This window comes from Mus pahari, chromosome 3 (assembly GCF_900095145.1).
Source record: "Mus pahari chromosome 3, PAHARI_EIJ_v1.1, whole genome shotgun sequence".
Taxonomy (NCBI): Eukaryota; Metazoa; Chordata; class Mammalia; order Rodentia; family Muridae; genus Mus; species Mus pahari.
This window is the reverse complement of record NC_034592.1, coordinates 114,336,250-114,343,305: the sequence shown is the minus strand read 5'-3', so window position 1 is coordinate 114,343,305 and position 7,056 is coordinate 114,336,250.

Sequence of the window (7,056 nt, the reverse complement as noted above, 5' to 3'; positions counted from 1 at the left end):
AAAAAAAAAAAAAAAAAAAAAAAAGGATGGGAAAAAAAACCCAAAGTAGCAACAACGAGCTACATAGAAAGTTCAGCTTCAAAAACATTAGGGTCATGTGATACAGCCTATGACTCCAGCACTTAGGAGGTGGAGGTGCAGGCAAGAACATCCAAAGTTTGAAGTCAACCTGGCTACATAGCAAGACCCTATTTCAAAAAGGAAAGAAGAATAAAAGAAAGAAAAATAGAAGAGAAGGAAAGGAAAGGAAAGGAAAGGAAAGGAAAGGAAAGGAAAGGAAAGGAAAGGAAAGGAAAGGAAAGGAAAGGAAAGGAAAGGAAAGGAAAGGAAAGGAAAGGAAAGGAAAGGAAAGGAAAGGAAAGGAAAGGAAAGGAAAGGAAAGGAAAGGAAAGGAAAGGAAAGGAAAGGAAAGGAAAGGAAAGGAAAGGAAAGGAAAGGAAAGGAAAGGAAAGGAAAGGAAAGGAAAGGAAAGGAAAGGAAAGGAAAGGAAAGGAAAGGAAAGGAAAGGAAAGGAAAGGAAAGGAAAGGAAAGGAAAGGAAAGGAAAGGAAAGGAAAGGAAAGGAAAGGAAAGGAAAGGAAAGGAAAGGAAAGGAAAGGAAAGGAAAGGAAAGGAAAGGAAAGGAAAGGAAAGGAAAGGAAAGGAAAGGAAAGGAAAGGAAAGGAAAATGATAAGGCCATGAACATCATGGAAAGATCAGAAAACTATTCCAGAGTAAAGGCGACCACAGCGACATCATAACTGAATGCAAAGTGGGATCCACATTGGCTCTGGAAATACACAGGGAAAAGGATACTAGTGGGACAAGGTGAGATCTGAAGTAAGCTTCGGACAGTTATGGCTCCATCGTGTTGCTATTCTGTTTTGACTGATCCACTGCAGATGAACAAGAGGCTTGTGTTGGAAACTATGTTGTGAGTCTGGAATTTTTTTTTCCAAATTACAAAGATAAAATGAACAGTTTTGGGGCTTTGGTTAGTGTATTACATTGTTTGATTGCTTGTTATATCAGATCCCTGTTTCATAGCCACAATTAATTATTGTCTTTTTTTGTTCATTTGTTTGTTTGAGACATGGTGACTGGATCTATGTAGCCTATGATGTTCTAGAACTCACTGTGTATACCAGGCTGCCTTTGAACTCACAGAAACCCACCTCGCTCTACCTTCCATGTGCACTACCGGGCCCAACTCATTGTCACTTATTAGTGCAAGGACAGACTTAAGCTCCAAGTTGCTTTCTTTTTTCTTTTTTCTTTTTTCTTTTTTCTTTTTTTTTTTTGGTTTTTTGAGACAGGGTTTCTCTGTATTGCCCTGGCTGTCCTGGAACTCACTTTGTAGTCCAGGCTGGCCTCGAACTCAGAAATCCGCCTGCCTCTGCCTCCCAAGTGCTGGGATTAAAAGCGTGCACCACCAACGCCCGGCTCCAAGTTGCTTTCTGTGGTGGCCTTAGAATGTCCCCCTCTCTGGTAAAGCTCACCCCAGGTCAGCTCATGTCTTCAGGTCAGGGCTCTGAGAAGACTGTGCCCACTATGACAGCCCAGCAGTAATCGATTCATGTTTTCCCTAGAGAGCAGTGACTAGGCCCAAGACAGTGACAAAGGACCTCAAAAAGGGCAACAGTCATGCCTCAGTCCATCAGGGTGCTACACTAGATTGAAAAATGAAATTATCCCTGCCTTTACAGCTTCATACCAAATAATGTGTTCATTTAAATGGTTACTTCATTTTCTTTTAAAATACAGTGTGGCCCAGTATGAGCTGGGTGGAGAGGCATGGCCCTTGAATGCTAATTTAAATTCTAACACAGCTCTACAGCTGGATCTATTCTACACTTCAAAGGCAAATGGGGAGACATACCTTATGCCCAGGTCCCCTTCTTCTTAAGAGACAATGCCCACTTCATAAAGGCTACAAACTGGATCCTGATTCAGAAAGGTTATTTCTATGGGCAAGTCTGCTTTCATGAGTTCAAAATTCATGATGGGAGCTGAAGCAATGGCTTGGTGGTGAAGAGCACTGACTGCTCTTCCAGAAAATGTAAGTTCAATCCCCAGCATCCACACAGTGGATCATAACTGTTTGGGATTCCAGTACCAGGGGATTGAATACCCTCTTCTGCCTCTGTGGGCACCAGGCATACAAGTAGTGTATAGATAATATACACGCAGGTACCTACCTATACTCATAAAATAAAAATAAACAAATCATTTCTTTTATTCTGTGGGGAGTAAAACGAAACACAATCATATCTTATATCACAGAGACTACTAGATCTTCAGCATTAAAATGTTAGATGGCAGTCTTTCAAAACCAAATATTCCCCTCGGGTAGCTTTTCCTTCTTCCTAAATGCAAGCGATAACCACCCTGGGGGAGAAAAGGTTTTTGTCTCTTGCAAATTCCTATCTTCAGGGAGCAGTGCAGCACACAATGGTAGCTCACCTGAGCACATCTATGTATGTTCCGGACAGGACCAGGCTCTAGGTCCAGCCTGCCATCCCTGGACTCAGCAGACTCGTAGCCTGCCTGCAGTACCAGATTTTGTTCTCTCTTCCCTCAGCACGCCAGGAAAGGTGACCAGGTGATGTTTTCCTCGGTTCTTCAGCGGCAGATGCCTTTTGAATTACAGGTCAGGGTTTTGGGCTGTTGTCTTGCTTTCAAGGCATTCTACTGTCTAAGATGATTGGAAGCTCTCTCTTCTGAACCAACTGTTGCAAGAATGCAACATCCTGTAATTCTCAGGCTTTTATTTTAAAAAATAAAATAAAAATAAGTCCCTAGAGGAGAGAACTGAGCCCTAAGACCTGTACTCTGACCTCCACATGCATGCTATAGCAATGGTGCACAGACAGACACAAATGCAGGCAAAACACACAAGATACACATACACACAAAATAAAAATAAGTCTGTAAATTTTTTTCAAGAAAGTAACACAAAAAGAAAGGAACTAATAAGTAGGAGATAAAAATAATGTAAAAAGAATGTGAGTCATAAACATATGGAAGACAGGGCTGAAATCCAGTCTGTGTGTAGTAATAAGGGCTATAAAATCCCTTACGGTCAAGATCCAGTGCGCTTGCTGCTCTTGCAGAACACTGGGGTTTGGTTCCCAGAACCTACAGGGGAGCTCGCAATCTTTGGTAACTCTAGTTCCAGGGGATCCGATGCCCATTTTGGACCTCCTCTGGGTCCCTGTGTGCAAGGGATACACAGAGAAACATGCAAGCAGACACTCATACATATTCTTATATTTTTAAAAAAAAATTATATTTTCCCATCATTGTTTCAGTGGGTATGGTGAAAGTTATTCCCTGTTGTCCATTAACAAGATTTCTTATGTAGCTGTATATTTTCAGACCCCGCCTCCTTCAGTAGCTAGTCAAAATTCTCTCTTTTAAGCCTCAAGTGGTTATGCAACCAAAATGTTGGCTCACCTCTTCTGAACCCGATCCTGATCTACACTGGAATGGGGCAAATTGTCTATGGATTTTTCTAATCAACAAAATTAACTGTTGCTTGTACCAACAGCTCCTTTCTTCCTATTTTAATTTTGCCTTATTATTTATTTAACTTTCTGGTATAATTGATGTCGTCTAGACTCTGGGACCTAAAACCTCAAGTGATTCTGACTAGTGATCCCAAACCTTGACCACCATGACCACCTTCTTCTATAGAGTGCTCCTGGACCAGCTCTCCCCAGAGGAACCTCAGGCCTCAGCCACCTATCATAATGACACCCTTACTGAGAAGTAGCCAGAAAAGCTGTTACCTCTTGTCTTAGTCAGGGTTTCTATTCCTGCACAAACATCATGACCAAGAAGCAAGTTGGGGAGGAAAGGGTTTATTCGGCTTACATTTCCATACTGCTGTTGATCACCAAAGGATGCGGGACTGGAACTCAAGCAGGTCAGAAAGCAGGAGCTGATGCAGAAGCCATGGAGGGGTGTTCTTTACTGGCTTGCCTCCCCTGGCTTGCTCAGTCTGGTAGTCTTATAGAACCCAAGACTACCAGCCCAGAGATGGTCCCACTCACAAGGGGCCTCTCCCCCTTGATCACTAATTGAGAAAATTCCCCACAGTTGGCTCTCATGGAGGCATTTCCCCAACTAAAGCTCCTTTCTCTGTGATAACTCCAGCTGTGTCAAGTTGACAAAAAACTAACCAGTACACCTCTATTTCCTGAAGGGTTTCTGCAGGAGAGAATGTTAGGCAGGAGGTTAGCTCTTGAAGGAACTGACCAAATTGTCTCCAATGATAGGACATAAAGAACAATGTGAGCCAGCCCAAGGCTCTGAAGCACAGTGTAACATAATGGTGGTGAATTGGTAGTAAGGATAAAGATGATAGCCGAGAAGAATACAAAAAGAAAAAAGAAAAAGAAAAAAAAAAGAAGATGATAGCCAAGGTTGACTCCGGATGGAGCACCCTAGGACCCCAAACAGATAAGGGACAATGAATGATAGTGGTCCGGGCTAACTAGATCAGATTAAAGCCACTTCAAGACTTCCTCCAAAGTGTATGCAGTGTGCTGTTACTCTTGTCTCCAGCAAGCTTTTGAACATTAGGAGTACTTGCATTCCTGTGCATATCCTTACACATCTAGTTAGAGTGAATTCTGGGTAAAATGGCTTTCTGAGGAAAGAATGCCCACCCAGGGGAAAGCACGAAGAGGAGACAACCCAGAAGAGTATAAGCCCCCTGCGGGTCAGGGTCTCACAGCTGCTGGGCTAGCCTACTCTTCAGCAAGAGTGTCTCATGCTTCCTTGCTTCTGATTAGTCTAATTAGTCGTGATTGTTTACATGCTGCTGTGTCATAGCTGAACTCTTTAGTCTTGATTGTTTATATACTACTGTGTCATATCTGAACTCTTTTTTTTGTTGTTTTTTGTTTTTATGGTTTTTGGTTTTTGGTTTTTCGAGACAGGGTTTCTCTGTGTAGCCCTGGCTGTCCTGGAACTCACTCTGTAGACCAGGCTGGCCTCAAACTCAGAAATCTGCCTGCCTCTGCCTCCCAAGTGCTAGGATTAAAGATGTGTGCCACCACTGCCCGGCCATATCTAAACTCTTGTCCTTGGAGTGCACAGGAACCAAGGCTGCTGCTGGGAATCCAGCCAGAGGAACCTGAGACCTTCCCATAACATTAATTAATGGTAGAGACAAGCACTCTACCACTAAGACACACTCCTAGCTCCTAGCTTCTTCTTTAACTATTCTTTTCTGTTCTCTCTCTCTCTCTCTCTCTCTCTCTCTCTCTCTCTCTCTCTCTGTGTGTGTGTGTGTGCGCGTGCACGTGTGTGTATGTGTGTGTGTGAGCGTGTGTGTGTGCACATGTGTGTATGTGTGTGTGTGTGAGCGTGTGTGTGTGTGTGTGTGTGTGTGTGTGTGTGTGATAGAGATGTCTGATGAAGAGAAAGTGCAGGAGCTAGCAGGAGCCTTTCTGTGCTGACTATAGTTTTATGTCAACTTGACACAAGCTAGAGTCATCTGAATGGAAGAATTCTACACTGAGAAAATACCTCAATACTCTCTGATTGTAGGGCATTTTCTTAATTAGCAACCGACAAGGGAGGCCCAGCCCATTGTGGATGGTGCCACCCCTAGGATGGTGGTCAAAGCAATCTGAGCCAACCAAGAGGAGCAAGCCAGCAAGCAGCACCTCCCTATGGCCTCTGCATCAGCTCCTGCCTCTAGGTCCTGTTTGAGTTCCTGTTTTAACTTCCTTTGATGATAAACAGTGCCAGGACCAAGGGCCTCTCCTCCCATTGATGACCGACTAAGCCATCCTCTGCTACATACATAACTAGAGCCACAAGTTCCACCATGTGTTTTCTTTGATTGGTGATATAGTTCCAAGGAGCTCTGGGGGTACTGGTTTGTTCATATTGATGTTCCTCCTATGGGGCTTCAGACCCTTTCAGCTCCCTGGGTACTTTCTCTGGCTCCTTCATTGGGGACCTTGTACTCTGTCCAATGGATGACTGTGAGTATCCACTTCTGTATTTGCCAGGCACTGGCAGAACCTCACAGGAGACAACTATATCAGGCTCCTGTCAGCAGGCTCTTATTGGCATCTGCCTAGTGTCTGGGACCAGGAATGGGAGTGGGTGGGATGGGGAGCAGGGAGGGGAGAATTTTCAGAGGGGAAACTAGGAAAGGGGATAATATTTGAAATGTAAATAAAGAAAATATCTAAAAAAAGAAAAAAGAAAAAGAAAAGAACATGCACAGGCTGTACTATAAGTGGATATTAGTCAAAGAGTACAGAATACCCAGGATACAAAGCAAAACAAAACAAAAACAAAAACAAAAAAAAGTGCCGGGGAAGTATAAGCCAAATTAACCCTTTGCTCTTTAAGGTGTGTTTGGTCATAGAGCTTTATCATCCCATCACCCTCCTCTAACCACCACAGGTACCATACGTGATCATGGCATGCAGGTGGACAGGCAAAATACTCAGAGATATAATATTAAAAAAAAATCTAAAAAGAAAAAAACGTAGAAAAAAAAAGTAGATTAAGATACCTTTCAGCCGGGCAGTGGTGGCGCATGCCTTTAATCCCAGCACTTGGGAGGTAGAGACAGGCAGATTTCTGAGGCCAGCCTGGTCTACAGAGTGAGTTCTAGGACAGGGTTACACCCTGTCTCAAAAAACCAAAAAAAAAAAAAAAAAAAAAAAAAAAAAAAATTAAAGAAAAAAAAAAAAAAGAAAAAGATACCTTTTATACCTGGATGTAGTGACCTGTACCTATAATCCCAGCACTTGAGAGTCTGAGGCAAAAAAATCTTGTGTTCAAGGCCAGCTGTCTAATGAGACCCCATACTTACCAAAAGAAGATGAAGGAGAGAGTTAAGATCCACAGCCCTCCCCTAATGCCGTCAGCTTTTCCTCAGGAGACATGAACAGGACACCAATAATAGACCAAAGAAATCATTACCACCAAAATCCAGTGTCAGGAACCAGTGAACCTACTGGCGGTCACTTGCAGAGCACAGGTACTGAATTAGTTACTTACAGGTGACCTCAACACAGCTGCAGCACCACAAAAAGCCAACCC